At 42.9% G+C, this 26,962-nt stretch overlaps 1 protein-coding gene across 4 annotated transcripts in view; it reads left to right on the top strand.

Annotated features, from left to right (window-relative positions):
• The window catches only part of syt1a (synaptotagmin Ia), an 86,831-nt gene that overhangs the window by 19,679 nt on the left and 40,190 nt on the right, over window positions 1–26,962 (top strand). For 2 of the 4 annotated variants that reach the window (XM_077545586.1, XM_077545589.1), the window contains exons 2-3: window positions 5,531–5,589; window positions 23,630–23,766. The gene's annotated coding sequence lies outside the window, so the exon portion shown is untranslated. Of the gene's footprint in view, window positions 1–5,530; window positions 5,590–23,480; window positions 23,767–26,962 lie in introns of those variants that run through there. The other 2 variants (XM_077545588.1, XM_077545587.1) reach the window with 2 other exon arrangements.

Below are 26,962 nucleotides of genomic sequence, written 5' to 3'. Positions count from 1 at the left end.
AAACATTAAAAAGTCAATTTTCTATAATAGTGCATGTCTCCTTGAAGCATTCCCGTCCCAAGGCAGTCGCTCGCAAACAAGGTTTGCGTGCGCACGTAATTTAATTGCCGTGTACTTTGCAGCCAAATGTGCGCCCGCGCTCGGGCCATGTGCTCGTCACACAAACTCAATTAAAGCAAGTCTAACGACGGCGAGCTGCTTCTGACGCACAAAAGCCGACCTCAGGCAGGCCGGCCCGGCCGGCCGGCCGGCGTCGTATTTTTAGGATTATCAGGATACATTTGCCATTTTACGCTCGTCCGTTGGAAGGAAATCCGATTGATTTCGTCGTGCAGCTGACATTTAATAGCACGCGCGTGCTAATTTCACCCTGCAAATATTCATAACAAGCTATTAGGAGAAAACTCTTAATTATGTGTGACACATGCAGCATTTGCGTAATTAGAACAATTTTAAAAAATGAGATAATTTATGGATGTTAAATGTCACAAACTACGATCCCACAACAGCTTATAAAATTACATTTAATGGCAAATTGCTTACACATATGATTTTTTATTATTATTATTTTTACTTAACGTATGTCATACAGCAATGACTATCAGGGCTTTGGGGTTATCTTTAGGCCTTGCACAAAACCGCAAATAGGTGAGTTTTTCCAGCTAACAGGTCAATTTTGGAACGCTAAAACAGCAAATATGTGCATGATTGCTCTTTTTCAAATATCCGCCACTAGCCTAGCATTAGCACGATAACAAAGAAATCCGCAAAAACACGTTACGGCGTTCGGATAATACCTTGGTGAAGCAGCATGTGGCTCAGTCGACAATTCACTGGCGGCAACGTTTAGACCTGGTTTCCTGCATTCCATGTTTGCTCTGTGCAATTTCTCCTCGACACCTGCGAGTTGGGATGCTTTTAAACGAAAGCGTCTTTTTGATGGATGCCAGGCGTAAAGTGGGTCAGCCTCCCCGTGGAGGAGGAGGAGGTCTCCGCCGCATCAGGCGTGGTCATGCTTGTCTCCTCCGATAAACCGTGGGGGCCTTCAGTTTATGCAAAAGTCATCTTACCTCGCCACGCCGCTAAAGATGCAGTCATGTGTCTCCCAAAAAAATATAAAAAAATAAATAGAAATGATGAGCTGGAGTCGGTCTTCAAACGCAAACGCGGCGGCCGTTCCAAGGGCAAAAGTGTCATCATCTCGCCGCCAGACCATCTGAATGTCATTACGCCGTCTGATTGGAGTGGGGCGTTCAAGGGCGTTCCACTCTGCCCAGATGGTCATGGAGGGCCGCACTCCAGACCACCAAAACAAGACATCACTCACCAACCCCGATGCAGTTGCGTTGATTACAGCAAAATTGATTTCTAAGCAATTAATTCGTCCTTTGGTCGCGCTCAAGCTGCATCTTAGGTTTGGATAGCAAAAATGGATCTTGATCCCAAAAACAAAAAAATGAAATCATCCACCTCACGCCACATTTCTAAATCACCCCAAAAATGTACTAAAAAAAAATATACAATTGCATCATTTTCTTGAGTCCTATAAAAGTAAAAATGGAATCGGATGAATTTGTCAGGCCGTCAAACCAAAGGCAAAAACAAAAACTTCTTGATTCCAAAGAAATACAAAAATAAAATTGAGTTTTGGTACTAATGATTCTACACCGAGGTTATTGTAGTTCATGACAACAACAAAAAACTACAGTAAATATTTTTTTTTACCAAAATAAAAAACACAATTATTTTTTTAAATATGTGACTGAAGCTACTTCTTATGTTTATAAAACTAACCGAAACTATATATTTTCTTTCTTCTTTTTTTTTTTTGTTCGACCGCACAGAAGAAAGTTGGGAACAGTCATTTTGGAATTGTATTTTACTTAGCTTTATTACACAATACTTAAGTGACCTTTTTCAAATATTGCGCTCGACAAATAAAAATAAATAGATAATAACAATCATAATAATAAAAACTCAATTAAAACGAAACATTTTCAAAAAATGATGAGCAATTCTAGTTCAGCACAACTTTCTAGCTAGCAAAACTAAACGTAAACACAACGCTTTCTGAATTCAAGACGAAGAGAGCCAGATTTGATGAAAAGGCTGCGCTCGCTCGCCGTTCATTTTGTTCAACAGGAAACCCGATACCTAAAAACTCAATAATGAAGGATTCTTTTTTTTTCTTCTTCTTCTTTTTTGCCGTTTAATGTCACCCAATTTAGTGCAATGACAACATTGGTATAATTAGACACGCCGTAGCCGGTTTCTTTTCGTTGTTTTTTTTGGGGGGGGGCTAAATAATCCCGACGCGTTTTCACATCGAGACAGACAAATGTTGAGTGGCAGGTTGGTCTCCACCACCCCCGACTACAAAAAAAAAAAGAAAAACAATGCGAGCAAAATATCGAACAATTCCTGCCGCCTCAACGGGCAGAATTATTCATGTGGGCTTGTTGCTAATACCCCGACGAGAAAACGGCGGCATACTAATAAGGCCTTTGTGCTAGCTTAGCGTCGGATGAGTCGGGGAAAAAAAGCGTGTCGTAAGAGGACACATTTCAATGACCTACTTTGTAATGCGTCTTCAGTGCGCTCGGCTTAAAAGTGTTTACTAGCGCTTCAGTGGGACGCGGCCGCCGTGGACCTTTCGGCGTGTTGCCGGTACGAGCGCCTTCATTTTGCTCATAAGCGACTTAGCCATCTGTTTTTATCTCATTTGTCTGGCTCTAATTGGTGTCACTTTTACGGTAATTGGCCTCAAAAGCTTGTTTAGCGCAGGTTGGAACATGCCTGATGCCTGAACGATTGCTTATCAGACAGCAGATCTTTATGAGCAGGTACACGGGGGGGCTTGGGTTAGAATGGAATGCAAGCTTGTAGCAAAAAAGTAAGTAGGGAGACAAAACATCCACAATTTGACTGACTGAAGTGTCTCTAGTCAAATTGACGGGTGAAAGTCGTGTTGTCTCACCCGCTCCGGATGCGGGAACGAGCTGAGCGTAATGTTTGCTGTGTAAACACCAAGATGAGGATGGATGGAGGAGGGGGCGGGGGGGTGGGGGTTATCATCGTATGGCGGCTTCATTACGTCGCGCAAACATGAAAGCGCCCTTGTGCAAAGGTTTGGCGCGGCCGTTCCTCGCCGCCGCCGGCGCCGGCCCCCTGCCAGAGTCTTTGAGCGGCGTTCAAGTGGGCCTCGCTTCCCTCCTGCCTGTTTGCGGAGGCTGCCAGTCTGCTCGGAAGGCAGCGAGGAAGTTGCACGCACAAAAGGAGACAATGGAAAGAGGATGGCACGATGAAAAGCTCCGCCCTCCCTGGTGTAATATCTCCACGCCGGATATTGTGCCCGCTGTTAAACACGCGTCCGTCATTGTTCCTGTACGCTCCTTTCCGATCAACAGATGCTGAGATCTCCGCTGTTAGACGAGCCAACGCCTCATATTGTCTTCGGTGTCTGTCATGACACGGCTCTCATTTTCTTGTGTGCCTTTCAACCCAAACACGTGATTCGCATAATCTTGTTAGCATGTTGCTAATGCTAATTTAAATGTGAGCTCTAACCTCATAACGCTTAGCCTTGAGCCAATAAAGGCTACGTGTTATATAGAGTCTCGGGTTAGACAGAGGATAGTCTATCCTTTAGCCCAACCCCAACTCCAAAGCTGATCTCCCCGAACCCCAACGCTCTTACACTAACCTTACCCGGGAGCCATTTACCCCAATCACTAATCCCTGACTTCCAGCCCAGACCTTACCCTGTCCACCTAACCCTAACTCTTATCTATTCCCGCTAAACCCAAGCCCTAACCCATGAACCCAATCCCCAAATTAAACCTCCTAGCACTAATCATAATCCTTACCCCGAATATGATCATAATCTCTTAAAGCAGTGGTCCTCAACCCTGATCCTCAGGGACCGGTATCCGGCCTGTTTTCCATGCCTCCCACAGCCAACACAGGTGATTCATATCATCAGCTAATCAGCAATCTCTGGAGAAGGCTGATAACGATCTCCACCTGTGTTGGCTGTGGGAGGCATGGAAAACAGGCTGGATACCGGTCCCTGAGGATCAGGGTTGAGGACCACTGCTTTAAGAGATTATGATCATATTTGGGGTAAGGATTATGATTAGTGCTAGGAGGTTTAATTTGGGGATTGGGTTCATGGGTTAGGGCTTGGGTTCACCAGGGTTGAGGACCACTGTCTTAAAGCATAGGTGTCAAACTCCGGTCCTGGAGGGCCGCAGTCCTGCAGGTTTTTTTTAGGCATTTTTTTCTCACATTTCTCTCTTTTTTTAAACATTCTCCTTTTTTATTTTTTATTTTTTTTATTTTGAAAAAAAGTTTTTTCGTTTTTTTTTTTGATTTTGTATGTGGTTGAGTATTCATTAATTCACCTAAAACCTATAAAAAAAATCCCATACCGTTCACCTAAACCAAACACTTTCCTTTCTTTCCTTTGGTCCTTCCTCGGGTCTCCTGACGGCCTCACGACTCTGGCTGGAAGTGCAAATCCAGCACCGGCCAGACACCACCCACCACCCACCGGGCCAGTCCTGCAGGTTTTGGATGTTTCCCTTCTCCAACACAGCTGATATGCGATCAGCTCATCAGCAAGCCTGATAACGATCCTGCTGATTGGAATCAGCTTGTGTCGGAAAATGGAAACCTCCAAAACCAGGACTGCGGCCCTCCAGGACCGTAGTTTGACACCCATGTCTTAAACTGTACCCTATCCCTCAACTCATTACACCTAAAATATAAATAAATAATATAATGTAAATATAAATAAATATAAATATACCCAAAACAGCATAACCCTAACCCTCTCCCCCAAAACAAACAAACAAAGCAAACCCCAACCTCTCAAAATGTCCGTGTAGACCAATCTTATAACCCGATACCCTAACCTAGCCGTATTTTGTGTCCATGGATTGCGGACAATTTGCCGTTGGTCGCGCCCACACCATTGCAGCCCGCCGTCGCGTCTCGGTGGCCTTCTGCCGTCTGCAGCCAACTATCAGCTGTTAATTGGAGGCTTTTGAACAGCCCCGCAGTGACGGCTTTTGCCTAACGACCACCTCTGGTCTCCCAGTTCATTAGTTTAAAGACACTGGACTGCCTGGTGCGTGAACCCCCGAAGAAAAAGAAAAAAAAAGGACCATGAAACATGTATTTAAAAGTGAATTATTTCCGACCGATTGACCAAGCAAAGCTCAAAGCAGAATTCACTTGTAGTTTGTGGCGTGATTTGACCAAACTGGTTTAAGGACGACCGCATCCATCAGACTGAATGGTCGCAGAAACCTTCCTGAATGTTGCTCTCCCGGCGACACGGATGACACGGATGATTTGGGAGTCGTCTTACCCCGCCAGCGGTTGTTAGCTGGAATTAATTGTCTTAATTAGTGAAGCCCGCCTGCCTCCGGGGCCAACGAGTGTTATTTAAAACATTCATCACGATTTACAATCGCCCTTGTTGCGTGGACTTCATCTTGAAATGGTTTCCTTTTGTCTCTTTCAGCAAACGCCGCCACTGTGAAGCTGGTGCAGGAAGGACCCCCGTGTCCATGTGAACAAATCGTAAGTGTCTCCATTATGTAATCGGCGGTGTAAATCGGAGCAGTTCCGAAAGTCCAATTGCTTTGTGATGATATTTGCCAAACGCTTCCCTCCCGCGAGGCGCGCAATATCCATCAAACGAGTTCATCCCACTGAGAGTCGGGATGCTCGTCGGACACGCCAGACGCTGTCCTGTTGCGTCCCCGTAATGAGATGCGGAGGCGGGCAATCATATGCGGCACGCAAACACGGCGGGATCGCGCCCAATCGGGGGTCATTCATGCTGTGTTCTATTTCCGTTTCGGTGGCTTTTACTGATTTTAAAGTGTAACCTGCTACGTTTATTTCCAATTTGTAATGTCATATTCAGCACTGAGGCGCAAAACTGTGGAATCGCACGGCTTCGGCGGTCAATCAGACGGTGTTCTTTTTCCATTTGGCTGATTTTTACTGACTTAAAAAGTGCTCTGGCGCTGCAAACGGCAATTCCTTGATTTGCAATGTAATATTCAGCAGCCGTGATTATGTTAGGAAGGCGACCACAAATTGACTGTCCTGTTTGATTTTTGGTGACTCGTACTCCACATTCATAACATCGAGTTCAGTTCCTCGAGCGAAGGCACGACTCTCATAACATGGCCGCTCATAATGCGATCGTGAAAGTGTGTTTCCGCGATAATAAGTGCAGAGAACACATAACCGGCTCAAACAAAACAGCAGCGCTAGCAACGCTAAGCTAACGTACGCATAGTAAACAGCAGCGTTAGCAACGCTAAGCTAGTGTAAGCATAGTAAACAGCAGCGTTAGCAATGCTAAGCTAGCGTACGCATAGTAAACAGCAGCGTTAGCAACGCTAAGCTAGCGTAAGCATAGTAAACAGCAGCGTTAGCAACGCTAAGCTAGCGTAAGCATAGTAAACAGCAGCGTTAGCCTTAGCTGCTATGTTGTTAGCTTATTTGTGTGAGTGTTACTATAGCACGAAATGTTATCGGTCTGAAATATAAACATGTGTCGGTTTTGTCTGTTTGTTTGCTAGTCTTTTGTCCAGCTGTTGGCAAACGAGGATGGGCTTTTTTGTTTCTCACTAGAAGCGGCAAGTTTCAGTCCATTATCCGCTTTTTTGCCGATGAGGTCGCCAATAACTAATTCTCACTTCCTGCCGTGTCGGCGTCACACTCGCGGTTGTCATTCATGATTGATGTGTGACGTGCGCGTTCTCGGTGCCTCCGCCGTGTTTCTACCGTCTTCCATTAGCGTGCATGCTAATCGCGCGGCGTTGCCGTTCAAGTCCTTTGTGCTCGTTTAGCATTCGGCTATGACAAATGTGCTTTTCTTACCATGTTTTCTTTTACCGTTCCTCTTTTTACCAGCTATAGGTCGATTCTGTGTATCGATGGCTAGACGCAAACATCCACGCAGTCAAATGAGCAACTTCCACATTGACGAAAACAATCTCGAGCTCTTTTGGCCCGTGGTCAGCGTCTGAAAATGAAAGCCGCCGCCGCCGCGTCTCCCCGTGCCCCCTTTTTAATCTCGCCGCGCTGCCATTTCATTTCCTGCCCGCTCCGATGAATCAAAGCCATCTCGTGTCACTCTCATGCGCTTTACATTCCTAATCCACATGATGGCACCAGCTCGTGTCATTTTCTGCAGATAAACAAGCACCTGCGCTCATAGACTGCGTGTTGAAAAATGCGGTGAGTCACATAAGCCGGTGTGTGCGGTTCTGCAACTAGTTTTTGGGAGTTGGGAGCCGCTTGTGACTATTTTGGCTGTGAGTTTGTATGTTGGGTTGCCAGTGAATGGAATGCTTGAATGTTGTCAAGTCAACTCAAAAAGTTTCTTTACAATAATATATTCTATACCCGACTCTTCTAAACATTGTATTCAGATTAATATTGTGTTTGCAAAATCCACCCATTTTTCTTCATCTCAGGGGGCGGCCATTTTGCCATGTGTTGTCGACGGAAAATGTCATCACAGTTGCTCAGGGCTCACGTTACGCTAACTAACGCCCAATCGCTTAGCTTACAAACGTCACATGACCAAAATCCAGAAAGCAGGTGAGCCGAGTGTTGCGGACTCTTTGGCTCATTAAGCGACCACAACATACGCCGGACGCCGGACAAAAGGAGTGAGGACAAAAACCACAAGCTTTATTAAGCCCAGTCAAAATTAAGTTTAAACCGGCAAACAAAAAGGACTGGAAAATATGTGGGGGCAACACTGCACCAACCCTAATCGAAGGTTGTCGGATCCAGCATTGTCCCCCTAAGAAAAGCCCCCCCCCCCCTCATCGGATGTGCTCGGAGACCGAATTTCTAATCCTGGAATCGCCCCTGGTTGACTGCACAGTAGTTTAATTTCAATCCCAATTTTTTCTAATCGCCACTTCTTAATCATCAGCCAGCTTTACGCCTTGACATGGTCGGTAGTTCTTGGTCGCAGGTCCGCGTGTCGTGCTGGAGGCCGCCCTCGCCTCCGCCGTTCACTAAGCATCACGGCGTGACGGTGACACAGTGAGAGAGGACAAGGCTTGTCCTCGGGGACGCCCCCCCCCCCCCCCGCCCCGACTCTCTCGTGGTTGTCTAATGTGTCCTCTGTGAGCCAAAGTGTCTCGGACACATTGCGGTCGCCCTGAGCTGGAGGAGATATGACAAACACAAAAGGTCGACCCTGCTTGCCGCCGCCGCACGACAACCGACGCCAGGCTACTAGCATGTTAGCCCACTTGCTAAAACACCTCATTAGACTTTCAATGGTTCTTGTGGAGCTGAAGCCTCAAAATTCAATTTCATTTTTTTTTTCCCCACAAAAAATATGATTTCTATTATTTAACTAGACAAATTGCAATTTCTGTAGAAATTACGAGGGAATGCTGAAAAGCCGAATGCGAAGATTTGCTTAAATCATTTCAGTGAAATTGTAATCCATAAAATTATTTTGAGAATGATGCTCAGCATTCCCACAATAAAAAATAAATAAATGTCAAGCTGCTCTCAGGTCAGCTTTTTAGTGATTGCTATAACGTCCAAGGCAATGATGGGGAGGCCAACATAGCTGAGGCCCGAAGCGGGTGCCGGTGGGCGAGCGGGCGCGGGCGGGCTTCGTCTCTCCGGCGGGTTCCTGCTTTTTTAGCTGGCTGGCAGCAAACAGACACGCTTGCTTTGTCTTTTTGTTCTTGAGACTTGTTTGATTGACGTTTGATTGATGCGGCGCCAACACACCAACAAAGCAGAACCACAACCTTGAACCTTGAACCTTGGTCTAATGGAGGGGATCGTTTCCAAACCCAGCCACAATCTGGGAAAACCCACCATATGGAGAAACCGTATATTATCGTCCGTCGGATTTTTTTGCAGATTGTTCTGATTGTTTTGGTTTCTTACTCAATACAGCAAAAAGATCAACATCATGACATTTAAACCTTCCTGCTCCTGCCAAGAAACGGGCAAACAAAATAGAGATTTTTCTTTCTGTTATAAAGTTAAACAAATACAAAGTTTCATTTATTGTTGTCAGCGTTCAGGGACTTTTTTAAAATGTATTAATCGGCCAATTAATCAGTTATCAGAATTTTATTATGCCAAATATCGAAATAAATATTAGCTTAAAAAAATCAGTCAAGCCCTGATTTTGATTAAACCAACTGTTTGAGTTCATTATTAACTCATTTGCTCCCAAAAACATATAAATATGTTCTATTTTAAATATTACCATGCTCCCAAAGACGTATTTATACGTTTTTGGTGGCAGCGGAACAAAAGAGATCAACCAGGGCCATGTTGCAAAAAGCTCTTTCACCGGCATTTCTACATAGATTTGTGAATAATGATGAAACTTAGCTATATTAGAATTCTAATTGCTGCTAGAAATCTATATACACTCAAATCTTTCTTTTGGTATTTTCCATGTTTTTATAGCAATAGAACACAATATTCTGTGGGCCTTGCAAAATCAGTCCAAATCCAGTAAAACAGCCGGGAGCGAAGGGGTTTGCTTCGATAAAAATGGCTGGGACTAAATGAGTAAAAGATACAAAAAAAAAAAACACACTGAAATCAGTTGTACAATATCGTGTCATTCAGCATTTCAGTTTCCAGTCGCCCTTGTGATATAGCATCAGAGGGGACTAGCGATTAGCCGAGAGCGACATGAAGCTACCCTGGTGCACACCCTGAGCCAAAAGAACCCAGATGCTTGTTTAATACGGCGCTGGCTTGCCAGTGGGATGAAAAAAACGCAACACGGGAGCGTAATTCATGTTGTCTGTTTGCAGTGTTGCGACGCCGGCCAACCTTCTGCCTGTGCGGCCCCCTCAAAACACAGCCCCCCCCCTTCCTTTCTCTTAATCCCAACCTGACACCCCCGCATAGAAACGGGCCTTTCGAGAGTCAACTGATGAGCGCCATCAGCCCAACGCGCGACTTCCAAGCCGTTAGCGTCACGCCGGTCCGGGTTGCCGCGGCAACTGAAAGCTCGCGGTTATTTCGGCAAAGTGCGTCAGGTTTCTCACACCTTCCGAGAATAAACTTGCGAGCTGCGTCGCCAGACAGCCGGGACGAGCAACGCTGACGACTGCATTGCAACGTCGGCTAAGACTTTGTGTTTGCTGGTGGACGCATTTTTGAACCTGCAACTCGTGTTTTTAGGGATGCAAGTTTAATGGACGAAGCCCTTATATCAATTACGAAAATCTGTGAGTAATCGGTGCCCACAATTAAGATATTAGTTTGAAGCCTAATTTACCAAGAATTCTTAGCTTAAATGACTTACAATATAGATGGTTTAAGTTAAAATTTAAAAAAAAAAATTGCTCGCAGTGTTTTTTAACCTGGGTTTGATCAAACTCCAGGGTTCATCAAGTCGCCCTCGGGTTTAATGATCGTAATCCCGTCATACCATGTTGAGCAAAAAAAACAAAAGCGGTTGGATGAATACGTGCAATAGAGATTCACATGTATAATGGAAGGTGTGGTGTTCCACAGGGTTCAACTCTGGGGCCTCTGCTGTTTTCATTGTATCTACTGCCCCTGGGTTCCATCTTAAGAAAACAGCAGTGGTCGTTTAAATGAAATCATCAGCAATGTCAAACCGATTTTTATATCTGCGGTGATTGTTGGTTTTAAAGTGCTTTATAAATAAAGTTGAGTTGAGTGGTGTAGATCATAAAAGACAATTCAACGCATATCTCAATTTTAGTTTGTCAAATCAAAACCGATTTTCAGAGTCAAATCAGTTTGTGTTGCACCCCTAATAATTATATACAATTAAATACTAGCAGTTAGCCATTTTATTATATTTTTACTGTACGTGTGAAATCATAATAATTCATAAAGATGCTCCAATACTGAAAAAAAAAAATCTGACACCAGCCTGTAATATACTTCACAATGTTCCAGATTTTTATGCAAAATTATATATATATATATTATGCATTTTATTGTATATTTTATTATATATTATTATATATTTTATGCTAAATTAAATAAATTATATATATAATTAAATACGAGCAGCTAGCCATTTTATTATATTTTTACTGTACGGGTGAAATCATAATAAATCTGATACCAGCCTGTAATATACTTCACAATGTTCCAGATTTTTATGCAAAATTATATAAATTATATATATATATATATTATGCATTTTATTATATATTATTATATATTTTATGTTAAATTATATAAATTATATATATAATTAAATACGAGCAGCTAGCCATTTTATTATATTTTTACTGTACGGGTGAAATCATAATAAATCTGATACCAGCCTGTAATATACTTCACAATGTTCCAGATTTTTATGCAAAATTATATAAATTATATATATATATTATGCATTTTATTATATATTTTATTATATATTATTATATATTTTATGCTAAATTATATAAATTATATATATAATTAAATACGAGCAGTTAGCCTTTTTATTATATTTTTACTGTACGGGTGAAATCATAATAAATCTGATACCAGCCTGTAATATACTTCACAATGTTCCAGATTTTTATGCAAAATTATGTTTTGGGCAGAACTCGTCGAAATCAAGGACAACCGTATCGTAATTTTCAAATTAATAACCATTACATTATAATTTGAATGTTTTTGAACAAAGCTAATAATTTTTTTTTTTTTTAAAAAGCCTTATGATGCGCTGTCGTGACATATTCCGTGTTTGTGTGGCTGCTGCATGGCTGAAAAAGCGCCAGGCGAGCTGCAAGCGCTTGAAAATGGCGAAGGAGCTCCTCAAAGAGACGCCCGCGCCCTCTCCAGGGCGCCGACTTTGATCTGAGAGCTTCTCTGTTGCCGACAATGAGGCCTCATTTGGCCAACAGGAAGTCGGCACGGGCCTCCTGCACTCGCGCTTTCGCCCCTCCGCGACTGCCGGGGGTTTTGTGACCTTGGCGTGACCTCGAAACATCACATCCAAATTGCCACGCTTCTGTCCCGTGACCCTTTACCTAACTTCACGGCGCTGCCCTAACACTTTTTACAGCGCAAACGGGGAGGTTACAGACCCGTCTTGGCACTTCTCATAATACGCCCTCGCAAAAAAAAAAAAAAAAAAGAAAAAAACTGTCTGATCTAACACAGGTGCATCTGCTCTTTGGATGCTGTCGTCATGGAGACGACCCCCCTCCCTTGCAACCCCCCCCACCCCCCCGCCGGCCTAGTTTGGCTCGCCTGCCCTCGCTGAAAGACGTTACGCAACCGCGGCGTAACAGACGAGGTTGCTGCTCGAGCGAGATGATGACCCAAACGTACAAAAAAAAAAAAAGTGTTGGAGGAAAGTCGACATTTCTCAGGCTGCCTTTTGTGTTTGTTTGGGAAAATACAGAATAGCACGTTTTTAGGATTTATGCATTTGTTACTGATACCATCGTAGCTATGCGACAACAATGATGTCATTAAAGGTGTTGATGCTTTATGATCCTCTGAGGAGTCGCTGAGTTTATAATCATTCCCTAATCGTTAAATTGAGACTTGAAGTTGATTTTTCCTAAAAATCCCTATCAAGGGTTTAGGAAGTAGGAAATTTTGCCGCCATTTCTGTGTGGCCTCCATTTTGACTGAGGAGCCAGCACATTTCCATCTGCGTTTTTTTTTTTTTCTTTTCTTTCCCGACCACAGGCGTCACCATTCTTTATCCGACCCCCGCAGGCCTGCCGTGATTCTTATTCATGTGTGGCAGCGGATCAGCCCGGACATGGGGGAGGGACACGTGCCTCTTTGGGGTTGGCATCGCTTGAAAGTCGACCTTTGAGCTCGGGGGCCACGTTTGATTGTTAACACCGATAGATGCGGTCAGGTCGGGGGGGGGGAAATGGTTACAATATATGTGTGAAATGTGGGAACGTTCTCATTAAAAAAATATGTATATAATGTATGTATTTAAGTTTAAATAATTAACCAATTATTTATAAAATAAATGGGCATTTTCATTTTTAAATCACTTGTTTCATTAGATAACTTTTAGATTAAAAAAATTGTTTAATGAAGGCGGCCATTTTAGTAAAAGCTAAATTAATTATAGTATTTAATTGCTCAGTGGGCAGTATAAAGGAATGGAGTGGTGTATTTACGTTTTTTGTTTTGTTTTTTTTTATACTAGAGCAAACAGAAGGCTTTGATGCAGCTTCTGAACTGAAGAGAATGCTTGAAGCAAAGCTAGTTGTTACAAAAATGGCCCGCAGGTGGCAGCAGAGTATAAGAAATTAACCATGTTGCAAAAAGCTCTTTTCCCCACTGTTTTAAACAGATTTGTGAATAATGATGAAATTTAGCTATATTCTAATGCCAATTGCTGCAAAACAGAAATGGATAGAAATATACTTTTTTTTCCTGATGAAAGAAGAGACTCTAATCTCTCTTTTGGTAGGTTCCATGTTTTTATAGCAATAGAACACAATATTCTGTGGGCCTTGCAAAATCAGTCAAAATCCAGTAAAACGGCCGGGAGCGAAGGGGGTTGCTTCAGTGAATGAGTTAAATGCTTTTCAATTAGACGGGTAAAGAATCTTGTGTGTTTACGCTTTTTATTTTTTCTTCCCCTGGCTTGGAGTGGAGCTTCCTGCAGTGCGTCTTGGTCTCTGAACCCCGACTGCGGCGGCGGCGGGGGCGACAAGGCCGTCCGCGTTGCTCGGTGTAATCTTGTTTGCTCAGGGGCGCCGCGTGCGCGACAAAAAGGTCCGCCTCGGAGATATTTGCGAGCGCTGTCGCGATAAGGCCGAGGATGTTTGCGTAGACGCGCAGTGCCGCGGGACGACGGGGCACCAGGCACAGTTAGCATTAGCGGCTAGCTGCTGGGGAAAAGTGTGGGGAAGGAGACTGGGATCATCAGATTAAATTAAGGCTGGGTAAAATGGTTTTAAAATAAAATCTCAATTTTTTTTCTCCCATTTTTTTCATCGCATCTAGCTGCCAAAAGTGATCAACACCGATGGTGCTTTTGTAAACGAGCTCCTTTCTGTTGGCAGCCATTTTGTTAGTGTAAACCACTTCATAAACCTTTCCAAAAAAAGGACGAAATCATTCTGACAAATAAACTCGCCTAGTTTAAAATTTTCAAGGTCATCTTGCTCCACCGCACACACCCATTTCCGTCTAGATTACCGTGGTAATATCTCTCCTGTGGAGTACACCCCCCCCCCGATCCAAAGATTGCTTCTTTCCTCTTCTCGGTGTCGTTACATAAGCAAAGCTCGCGGAGCGTGAAGGCGCTTGTGGACGCTCACGCCGCCCTATGAGGATTTTTGCACCAGGAATGACGTTTAGCGATAGGCGGGAATGGTCGAGAGGGTCGGCGCTGCCTGGCCCCCGCTAACCGTTGGGGGGTTTTTTTCTTGCGGAAAGTGGCACGAGGTGATGAGCAGAAGGCTCGTTGGAGAAAATGTGAAAAGGCAGCAGGAGAAGAGCCGCAGATGGCTGCTGAAAGGCAAATTTTCATTGTGCCGCGCGCATTTTTAGCGGCGCATTTTTTAGTCAGACTCGCCATATTTACGACCGCATTCCGCATTTTTTATTTTTTGGGTCAGGCTGAAATGGGTAGCCAACCCAAAAACGCTCTTTTCAATAATATGTACTAATCTAAAGACGGCATTCTGATTAATATTTTGTTTTATGAATATTAATTAAACAGCAGCAAAATCCACCCCTTTTGATCCATCCTAGGGGCGGCCATTTTGCCACTTGCTGTCGACTGAAAATGACTTCACAGTTGCTCAGGGTATCGACCAATCACAGCTTAGCTTAGGTTTAGCTTAGGTGAGCCATGATTGGTCGTTGCCTGAGGCCTGGTGTTAGCTTTGGTGTCTGTGCTGCAACATTTTTGCATGAAAGTGACTTTGTCAAAAAATATTTTGTATTAATTTATTATAAAATAGCGTGTTAATTGATATAAATTGGGACTATTGGTGGGGGGCTGGCACTGGGACAGCCTGCGAATAGCAAAAATCTGCATAGAATTGTTGCCCATTGTTAGAATTTAAAAATGTAAAAAAAAATAATAATAATTTTTGCTTTTTTTTTCTGAAGCCCTGCAAAATTCTTTAAGATGCATAACATTCAATATACGTTTTTAAGTAAAATGGGTGGTTTTACTAGACCCACAATTATATTTTAGAAAAATGTACATTTATGTGATGCAACATATAATTTTGCATATTATTGAAGGCTTTTTAAAATCAATGAATTTGTGAAATAAACCACTTCCACCTGCAATTTAAACTTTTTTTTATATTATTAAAGTGCATTCAATCAATGATAAATGATAAAACTGAAAATAAGATATGATAAACCTTTGTTAGTCCCACAATGGGGACATTTATTACAATTAATTAATTTACATATTTTGCATACATCTTAGCATCTTATACCAATAATACTAATAACAAATAATCATAAAATAGATGCCGTTCCATATATTAATTATATATAATAATTAAAAAAAATATATATATATATATATATATATATATAAACCATTTTCCATATAGATTAACATTTTATTAAATATTTAATAAATAGTTATAATGAAATCAATCACAAATAATACAATAAAAGTAATGACTTATTTTGCATATTCTCTATACACATTAGAACTTAACATTTACTGATAGATCTTCTAGGTCTTTCTTTAAAATTATCTGTCGTTGTTTTGTTTTTATTTGCTTTTTTTGGGGGGGGTTATGCATCAAAAGTCCGAATGTTATCGGTACTTTTGGTACCGGTACTCAAATTGAGTACTTATATTAGTATTGGTCCGAAAAAAAGTGGCATCGAACATCAGTAATTATACAAATAAACTTGAACTTGATGCGGTTGTTGTGGCTTTTAATGCAATGAGATAATTCGATGCGTGGCGACATCCGCTACAATTGCTTTCGACACAAATGGGTCGTTGTCTGACAAATCTCAAGCTGTGCCTTGACGCGAGCTCGTAGCGGCTTGAAATTTCCACACGATCCTTCATTTCCCTCCTCACACGTACGTTGAAGGTCTGAACGTCAGCGGCAGTGTCAGTTCAGGTGGAGTTCAGCGCCGCCTTCCCGAGGCGCGGTGTGTGATCTGGGCCTCGTTAAAGCCTATTTGGCTCGGGGGTCGGCGCGCGGCGCTCCAGCCCGGGATGGCGAGCCGGGACCCGCAGAGACGCGTCCAATTTCTCCTCTCTTATTCGACCTGATGGATCCAAATTGGCACGGCGGCCAAACCAGGAGAAGGCGAATGGCGAGGCGCGCACGCCGACTTCCTTTTCCCCGATTTTCTGCGCCATAGTCCATTAGGGTGCTGATTCTCAAACCTGTTTTCTTTGGGGTCTTTTTTTGTGGCTTGCTGTCGAGAGTCAAACATCAGTTGCTTTCACGGAGCTTTTGGACATGGAGGGCCCTGGCAAGGTGACCTCAGAGCGATGATGTAACGTTTTCCTTGGTGAGATCCCCCCCCCCCCGTGGCTTTCCCTCCTCCCCTGCGGTTGAGATGAGGCTCTTTGGTCGTAATTAGTGTCGTATGAGGCAGCCTCGTTCTGCCAGGCATCAAAGCCGCCAGGTGCCGTCCAGGGCGTCGACGACATTCAGGTCTGTTTTTCTGGCTGCTAAAGACCACTTCGTAATGTTTGTAAACAATTCGGCTACTTCCGAGGCGTAGAAACCGATTGAGTCCCGCACACTCGACAGTATAACGGAAAAATATGACAACATTTTGTTGCGTTAGCGGTTGTATAGCCAATGTACTACAAACGGTTTTTTTTTCCTTAAAAAAAGAAATTCTAATTCAGTGAAACTTGTTTGTGATGAAGACAAACAGATGTCATGAATAGTTTTAAGATCGAAGATACAGTATGTATAAAATGTTAGGATGAGTTGTCTTTGAGTCAGTTAGCAAAGTGTAAAAGCTAGCATGTTAGCTAACGTCAGTTCTACAGTGCGCTATCCATTTCACCATCAATAACATCCGAGTAGGGTTTTGGGTGGGTTGGTGAATACGCGCTCACACGCGCGCACGTGCACATGCACATACACTTACACGTACTCACTCACATACAAAATATATATATATTTTTTTTTAATTTAAAAAGAGAGAGCAATGATGATGTCAAATCGGTAAAATTACCGAATGAACAATACTGAGCTCTCCAGAAAAAAGTAAAATAAATAACATCCAAGTAATAGAAAGTAAAATATTTAGCTAGTCCCTCCCATTTTTAAGGATTTAGGGAAAAGAAGAAAAAAAAGATTTGAATCGGAACATTAGTTTTGATTTACATGATATGAGTGCATCAAATGGAAATGAATTTTTCCACTTTCAGATAATTATATCAAAACGTCTTCTATTGGAGAAAAATATCTGTAGGAAATGCCACACTTACAAATAACAACAAGAATCTTATTGCATCATACCTTTATCGAATTGTAATCTCACAGAAACCAACCGAATCGTTCCACTTAGAAATCGACATTTAAACTTCGGCGGCGGATAAGAAAAGCTAAAAGCATCATTGAAGCCATTTCAGCTGTTTTCCCTCAATCTTCTTCCTTTTAAGGATTTGTTTACTGCAAATCGGAGATCGCTTGAGCTTTTTCCACCCCAAGTACGTGTGAAGGTCCATAAATGAAAAGCCAATTGGGATGGAGCAAAAATCGAAAGCCAAGGGGCGTCTGCGCTTTCCCCACCTGATGTCCAATGAGGGCATCCATCATCGGCACCGCCCACCGCGGCCGACTCGCGCTCACACACGCTCCGTTGCGCCGCACAGTCAATTCTGCGTAATGAGCAATTGTGCCGCCGTGTGTTTTATCTGCTACACACGCACACACACACAGCGGGGATACCAACAACATTCGCTCGCTCCAGCAGTGATGCTGCCGAGTATCTGCAACGAAGGTGGGCCCCGGGGGGCCAACCCATCCCCGTTCAATACACCACTGCTATAAAAATAACAACATTCAAGAAGATATCAGTAACTTTGTATCGACCGGGTGGATGTTGTTAAAGCAGAGTTTAACCTAGAAATGCGATATTTGCCTTTTTTGTAAACATGTCTTGTTAGATTACAAAAGCATGTGCGTTACACGACCATATAGAAATTCAAGAATTCTACCATCAAAATGAGAAGCGCTGAAAAACATGAACAATATCAACAATATTTTCCAAATGTGTCAAAAATGTTCTACCACAATTGCATAATCACCAATTTATCGGAAGACAACGATGTCAACGAGGCTGGTGTCTGTGGATCTCACTCTGCTTCGTCTGTCCTTTCTACCTTTCCTCAGTTTCTCCTTTGGGCCCTTGAGGTTTCCCTGATTTGTTGGAGTTTGGATGTCTTTGGGGTTGGTGAAGGTTAGTGGCCCGGTGGGTGGTGTCTGGTCGGTGCTGGGCTTCGCTTTTCTTTCTTTTCTTTGGTCCCCCTTTGGGTCTCCTGGCGGCCCCACGACTCTGGCTGGATTTTGAAGTGTTCGGTTTAGGTGAACGGTATGGGAATTCTTTTTTTTTTTTTTTTTTTTTCGCACGCACGCACGCACGCACACACACACGCACGCACGCACACTCGCACAAACACACATACAAAAAAAAAAAAAGGGAGAACAATGATGATGACATTTCAAATGATCAATACTGAGATCTCCCAAGGAAAAAAAAAAAAAAAAAGGAAGACAACGATGTACCGTAAATCACCTGGAAGCCTTTTATTTTAAAATCTTGGTTTGTGGTATGTTTACAGTTTAAGCTACTCATATGGGCAATTATAAACATTTCTCTCTAAAAAAGTGGGGCAGTTCACATATTGCAAAACTGGATTTGAAATGTCGATCATAATGTTAATAAAAAATACGCCTCCATCCATGACGAGCAAATGTTCTGGTTTCTGGCCACCGTGGCTGTATTTTGTTGCCGGGCAGGGACGAAGGTCGCCGAGGTAATTAAATTACGGCAACCACCGCGGGGGTACTAGTAATTACTTGCTTCCCAAATCCAACCTAATCCGCCACCTCTCGAGTCTTCGGGAACAGACTCGGCTGCCCGAAGCGTCGCCGCTCGCCTCGCTGCGCTTTCGGATGTTGCGAGGATTGGCTTAAGTGCTCGGGTTCCCGTCTAAAAATGGCAACTTTTTGGCCTGAGACGCAAGCCAAACATCTGCGGGATATCATCGGCGCTGGCGAGTGTTGCTGACCCGAGCAGGTGTTGGTGTGTGAAATCTGGCGGCGGGTGTTGGCTGAAAAGGCGCACCTGTGCCCACAAAAGACGCCTCTGAATACTTCCATATTTCAACAGCCACTTATCCAGCGGCGAGCCTGTCAGCCATTGGCGGCTTCCTGTCAGAGCGGGTGGAAGCGGGGGAGGCAGCAATTGAAGGAACAAATGGAGAATATATTTCCGTCAATCATTTCAACGCCTATTTCGGTCCCGTCTCTTGGAAGCTTGCGGAAACGGACCAAATACCGCGGAGGGCAGTGTTGAGATCGAAAGCAAATCCTTCCCAGAAATGGCAACGACCAAGCCTGGCTTTGGTTTCTGAGCAAAGTCTGCCAAGGAGCTGCTTCTTTTTTTAGCACGGATTTGTGAGCAACATTAGCCTGGTAGCTTCAGTAATCTTAATAAATTTATAACGCTAGCCATGTAGCTTCAGTTTCTGAGCAAAGTTGGCCTTGTAGCTTAGTTGTGCGTTAAACGGAAGTAGTTTTTGTCATACAGTAAACTTGTTAGCCAAGTATCTTCAGGTATATAATAAACTTGAGCTAAAGTTAGCCAAGTAGCTTCAGTTTTTAAGCAAACCTTGTAGCTTCAGTTTCCCCCAGTCTATCACAGCAATGTAAGCCAGGTAACTTGTCATAAAAATAAACTTAAGTTGGCTTCATAGCTTTAATCGTAAGGTAAAGATAGAAAAGTAGCTTCATTTTCTGATGGTTAGCTTAGCAGCTAAAGTTGTATTTTCAACTTGAGGTTAAGTTCATCAAGAAACTTCCGTTTTTTGATCAAAGTTTGCCTTGTAGCTTCAGTCCAAAAGGACATTTAAGTTATGTCACTCAAGTAGAATTTGTGAGCAACTTAAGCCTGGTAGCTTCAGTAATCTTACTAAACTTATTGCATGTAACGTTAGCCATGTAGCTTCAGTTTCTGAGCAAAGTTTGCCTTGTAGCTTAGTTGTGCGTTAAACAGAAGTAGTTTTTTTCATACAGTAAACTTGTTAGCCAAGTATCTTCAGGTATATAGTAAACTTGAGGTAAAGTTAGCCAAGTAGCTTAAGTTTTTAACCAAACCTCGTAGCTTCAGTTTCCCCCAGTCTATGACAGCAATGTAAGCCAGGTAACAAAAAAGTCAACTGAAGTTGGCTTCATAGCTATAATCATATGGTAAAGATAGCAAAGTAGCTTCATTTTCTGATGGTTAGCTTAGCAGCTAAAGTTGTATTTTCAACTTGAGGTTAAGTTAATCAAGAAACTTCCGTTTTTGATCAAAGTTTGCCTTGTAGCTTCAGTCCAAAAGTACATTTAAGTTATGTCACTCAAGTAGAATTTGTGAGCAACTTTAACCTGGTAGCTTCAGTAATCTTAATAAATTTATTGCATGTAACGTTAGCCATGTAGCTTCAGTTTCTGAGCAAAGTTTGCCTTGTAGCTTAGTTGTGCGCTAAACAGAAGTAGTTTGTGTCATACAGTAAACTTGTTAGCCAAGTATCTTCAGGTATATAGCAAACTTGAGGTAAAATTAGCCAAACATTTCTGTTTAAGCAAAGTTAGCTTGCTAGCACCGGTGGTGGAGTGAAGATTAATTTGAAAAGTCACTTCAAATTTGACACAGTAGCTTCCGGTGTAAATTTAGCCTTGTGGTGGCTCAGGTATTTTGTAAAAACCTGAGTTAAAGTTAGCCACTTAGCTTCAGTTTCTGAGCAAAGTTGGCCAGTAGTGTTAGCCGCTGATACATCTGGGTTAAAGTTAACTTCATAGCGTACTAAAAACCAGGACACTATCATTTTGCTGAAAATCAAATATACAATAAATTCTCCCAAAAACAAAAGGATGCCTGGACGGGACCTGCGTAATATTGTGGGGTTGGCGAAATCCGTCGGAACTCGGGAGCCAGGGCTCAAAACTGTCTTGAGACTGTCTTGGTCAATCCGGCACATCTGGCCACCCTACATTTAAAAAAAAAAAAAGAAGAAAAAAAAAGTGAACTCTCCACACACTGCTAATATGATCTGACACTGGACTCATCCTGGGCTGTTGTCTCAACTCGCAACCTTCATTTCTAGGCCAGTTGCATAACAGAACGCGATAAACGTGTTTGATGTGTTTTAAAACTTTGCTGGAAAAATCTTGCTTCGACTTGGTCCGAAAAAAATGTTGTGTTCTATTAGCCGGTAGCTTAGCAACAAGCGTAAATGCTACATCCTGAGATACACCTGAGGGAGCGCATTTGAATCTTGGTGAAAGGAAACCTGTCATCACCACAAGAAAGACTTTGGAGAAAAAAAGCCGAAAGAGAATGACACACTGTGGCGGTCCAACAAAAAGCTGTAAATGTCAGCGCGGTGGAGGCGTCGGACGCTCCCGAGTGCCGCTCTTGCGCCGATGGAGGAGATGTGACGCTGGCCGGCTTCTCAAAGTAGACATTAGTGCGTGAAGTCGTGGAAGCATTATGGATAATCACGCTGCCATTTTGCAATCGTTCAATAAGTGCACCACAATAGAGCAGACAAACAACAAAATGGCACCAAACAACCTAACCGTGCTCCCTTGCTTTTAACAATCTAACCAGACCAGATTGTACAAATTAAAAACGATGCTACAATTTAGCTGAAAATCAAATATATATACGTATATAAATTCTCACCAAAGTCAATCTTCATCAACATTTTGTGTTATGTTAGCTCAAGCTAAAGGCTTTCTTGATTGACTGGCTTACCTCGCACCGTATTGGAAGCGATCGCGGCAGTAGGACTACATTTCCCATGATTCTTTGACACGGAAGCAGGAAGTAGTTCGAGTTCCGATATAACAAAAACACACCAATTTGATGCAGATGAGAATGCAAACGTGAATTTGGAAGTCAATAGGAAGTTTATCGTATGAATTCCCATGACGACTGGTTGGTTGACATACATGACAAAAAATGGGATGTCTTCATCTTCATTTCCTCAGAATTATGACTTAAAAAAACCAACTTATTTATAGTTTCTTGGTATTTAATTCTCCTTCTATTCTCTAACTTCTTTGCAACTTTCTTCCTTAAAAAAACATGATACTGATTCCTTACAGGCTGTAGCTTAGCTTAACATAGCCAAGATTGTAGTTTACGCATCAATTGGATCCCATTGCAATTAGTTGCAAACGTTGCCATCTTTGTTTCATCTCTCTGTTATCGCTCAGCAGGATTGTGCGTTCCTCAGTGCTGAGCTTTATTTACCCTGACATGCGTCTGCACGTATGCAAACCCTCAGCCACCCCAACCCCGTTTTTTTTTTTTCTTCCGCATCTACGGACGCGCATCTACCTGGCACATTCAATTACCCACGACGGACGCTGCTGCCATTTTATATGTTGATAATCTGCCCGGCAACACAGACATCATAATGACCCTCAACTAATTCACATAAAACTATACAATCTTATTCTCATTCACTGTGATGACTTTAAGCTAATAAAATTCGCAATGTATTCTTTTTAAAAATATGCCTTGAATAGCCTACCACCAGGGGGCGAACCCTGCGACAGGAGCTTAAAGTTATTATGTGGACTAAATAGAGCGAGAGAACAAAAATTGGAGATGGGGAGATATTAAATGATGTCATTTGTTGAAATATAATGCAATAGCAAAATGTTTTTCCTAACATAATGCATAATTGTGAACAATAATCTTGTGTACAATTTTCAATCAAAAATCGTGCAGCCCCACAAAAGCCTGGAATTACAACAGGGGTGTGTAGACTTTTTAGATCCACTGTACTGTATAGAACAAAGTGTTTTAAAACCGTATTAATTAGCGAACCTATTCTTGACTGCACTTTAAGTGGACATAATTACCACCTGGACGGTCCCGATCATTAACGCCATATACGGTATATATATATATATATATATATATAAGGGGCCGCATGTATACTCTGGGAATGCCCTTGACGAGGTTTCGGTGAGATATGGATGCGTTTAGGAGGGGTGGGGGGCTCTACACAGCATCATATTCACACACGCACACACAAACACAGTGATTGTTGTTTTCACAGTGCAGAGGGTGCGAGTGGGTGGGAGAAAATGTCAGAAAATAGTCGGCGTGGGGGGGGGGGGGGGATATGTGCATTTTGTCTGACAGTAGAGCCAGCGTGTGTAAGCGTGTGTGCGTGTGCGTGTGTGCGGGGGGCTTGAGTAGGTGGGCGGGAAGAGAGGAGCGAGTGTCACGGACGGAGAGCGAGCAAGGGAGAGAGAGAGAGAGAGAGCGAGCGAGGAAGACGAGGCAGCCGCTCGCTGGCCGGATGCTCAAGTGTGCCGTCGGGAGCGCCGTCGTCGCTTTCTGAGTGCTTTTCATTTCTTTGATTTTGCTTTTTATTTGCATACAGCGGCGCTTGGCAACTTGACACCCAGGCCCTTCCCCTCCCTCCCCCGTCCCCCACCAAGACGCGACCCCCTGATTCCTGGGATTGGGAACGAGACCGCCAGCCAGCCAGCGCTCCCGGGAAGACGAGACTGCTGCCAGGTAGGACTCTGTGACGCGCGCACACGCAAGGTCGTGATTGTTGGGAATTATGGGAGGCGGTGGCATGCGCGCACGCACGCACGCTCACGAGCGAGCACGGTGACAGGTGTCAGATTGGGAATGACGGGATTACTGGAAAGGAGAAAATCCCCAAATGAGCTTTTTGGGTGTGTGTGGTAAACTGGAGAGCACTTTCACACACTCACTTTTTTGACGTTTGCCCGCCGCCGAATGGTCACACGCATTCTCACGCCAACAAATCGTCAAATTGCTTTTTTATTTATTTTTTTATTTTTTAAATATCATATTCCAACGAGATGAAAATTGAGTAATTTTAATGGTGGGGATATCACAGTATATCATAGCAAGCCCCACATGCCTTGCAATTTGGCCCCACCCCCCAAGGGTCACATGATTGTAGTCTCGCCTTTCATCTTTTTCATCAACAATTCTTAGGATAAAAAAGTTTCTACGCTGGGAATTTTATTTTTATTTTTTAACTGGAATACATTCCTGGCATGGAGATATCACGCATATCACAGCAAAACCAAAGCGCCATGCAAATTTCTTTTCTGACCTTGACACAACCTTGGGGATGTATTTGACAATGTAAAGTCTGTCACAATGTCATTTTTGTGAAATTATTATTATTATTTTTTTTAGTTTTATGCAATATTTGTATCTATATTTATCAGTGTTGCCTAAAATTAGTTAGCTAATTTAGAAAAATGCTTTATTACCATTAAATAATCTGTTGATTTATTTTAAAATAACTAATGTAATTTACATTGCAGCATTTAAAAAATAATAATAATTTGGGTAAACACAAATTTTAAATACTTTTATATTTTTTAAATTATTTTTCCTTCAATTAACACATTATTTGTATTTATTTTTTTAACATAGCATTATTTATTTATTTTGACCTAATAACAGCACATTCCCGCTCGGGAGGGCCATCTCCTCCTGTCGCTCAGGTGCTTGTTCTGATTGGCTGATTGCTCAAGGGGCGGGGTGGGGTGGGGGGGGGGGCGATTCTGTGGTGGAGGGGGCTCAACGGTCATGTCGGTCCCACAGCTGCGCGTGATTGTGGATGTGTTAGCCTGTTTACCATTTCAGGACCCCGGACAGCGCACAAGTGCCTTTTTATGGAGAATTCCTCTTGTGCAGTGATTACATAATGATGCCATATTTGATTATTTACTATAGGCATGAGTCACACACACACACACACATGATCACAATCAGGCTGCGTAAAGGACACCAGCGTGTGTTTATTTAGCTTTGGTGTCATAATGTTGCTCAGTTCAGTACTTGTCTGATTGCGCAACGTATTCACGACTAGAATATGCATGCAAAAATAATGTGACATTTTTGTACAGCACTTTTCTGACTGGTTGTGATGGTGTAACTAATGAATCTTCTTGAGCAATTGATGCAAGTAGACAAGCGAGTGGATTCGTTTATTGAAAGCAAACGTGGCCCCTGAGACCCCCGGAGACCCTCTCAAGTGTTTATACAAACACACGTACACAAATATGCAAACACGCTCTCAGCATGACATTGATTGTGTGCAACACACACACACACAGAGCCTGACACAAACAATAATGTCTTGCCCCCCCGGCCTCACTTATCACCATCGGACAGCCAACCACCCTCTACTGCCCCCACCCCCACCCGCCCCCCCCTACACATGTCGCCTAATTGAGGCAACTAATAACCAGCCCAGGTCATTTGTAGTCTATGTAGCTATTAGCATAATTGAACGGGCACGAGACTGAAGTGGTGTAAGATGTGTTAATAATGCGTCCGAGCGTCTCCAAACACGGCTGAATTGCCATTGATTTAATAGAGCGCCCGTCGGGATGTCAAAGTTGCGCATCGGTCACCACGGCGGACGCCAGCCTGTCGCGCGGCACGCTGCCACCCGCTGGTCAGCTCTTGTAAGTGCAAGGAAAGCCCTCAGAAACAAGATGGAAGCGTCTGGAAACGACACGAGCGTTCGTTGTGGTGACTGATGCAATCCTTTGCCAGCTACTTGTTAGCCTTAGCACATTCTGGTTAGCTTGATGGTAACAGAGTGCAAAATGCTATGGACTGCTAAAAAAATCGTATTTATGTTGCAGTTTTGTAATCCTTTAACGCAAACTTACTGAGGAGTTTTGACCGTCCTCACGTAAGTTTGTAGTGTACTGCTCCCAGGTGGCCAAGGCGCGCACACCAGAAGGAGCAGCACAATGTCCATTGAATGGAAGTACAATATTATAGTGCTATTTTTATTTTTTATTTTTTTTTTGTATTAATTTATTTATCTATTTCTTTAAGACAGTTGTGTAGTTTGTTTTTGTGTTTTCTTTACATTTTCATTCATTTCAATGAGGAATGTTAAAGGTATTAAAAGTTGAGCCTGTGTGTTGCTATGCTATGCTAACTGCGCCTCCGTCAGGTCCTCGCGCCATCTGCAGGTTAGCAGCAATTAAAAGATCTATCATACCAAGAGGCTATCTGAGAAAGGAAGTCGGAGTGTGTCGGGTTATCCTCACATCTTTTCTTTTTTTTTCTCTCTCTCTTCCGCTCTCTCCAAACTCCAAATGGAGGCTAATCGCCCATCTCGGACGAGCGTCTTTATCCGCCCGGGAACAGATCCCATTACAGATGCGTCCCGCGCCGGGTTAGCGCTCTCTTTGTGGAACGCCATGTGCATAAAATTCAGCCATCCTCACCTCGCCATTCAGTCGTGACGGCAATTTGGGAACGGAACAGAATCGGAACGTTCCGGGTGAAAGCACAAGGAGTTTTCCTGTCAGAATGAGATTGAGATTAATCAACATCCCGTCACACTGCCGCCTTAAAAATGAAATCCGTGTGCCAGATTCGTGTGTTTTTAATCAAAGCGCACTCTTTACTGTGTAAGAACATGCAGTCATGACATAATTAAAGAGAATGTAAAGAAACTGAACAGTTACTGCCACATTGTTGGCTTCACTTCAATAGAAATTGTGCTGCTCCTTGTGTTGTGTACATCTGGCCACCTGGGGGCACTATAATATAATATACTACTAATACACATGAAGAAGACGATCAGTAAGGATTGCTTGATGAACCACAATAACGTTAGACGTCCTTCGCAGAGGATAAAGAATATATGCCTGTGAGAATTGTTCTATTACTTTTAGACGTGCTTCGTCTTTGA

This window comes from Vanacampus margaritifer, chromosome 15 (genome assembly GCF_051991255.1).
Source record: "Vanacampus margaritifer isolate UIUO_Vmar chromosome 15, RoL_Vmar_1.0, whole genome shotgun sequence".
NCBI classification, from domain to species: domain Eukaryota; kingdom Metazoa; phylum Chordata; class Actinopteri; order Syngnathiformes; family Syngnathidae; genus Vanacampus; species Vanacampus margaritifer.
Note: the sequence above shows the minus strand (reverse complement) of the source record. Positions and strands in the feature narration are given on the sequence as shown.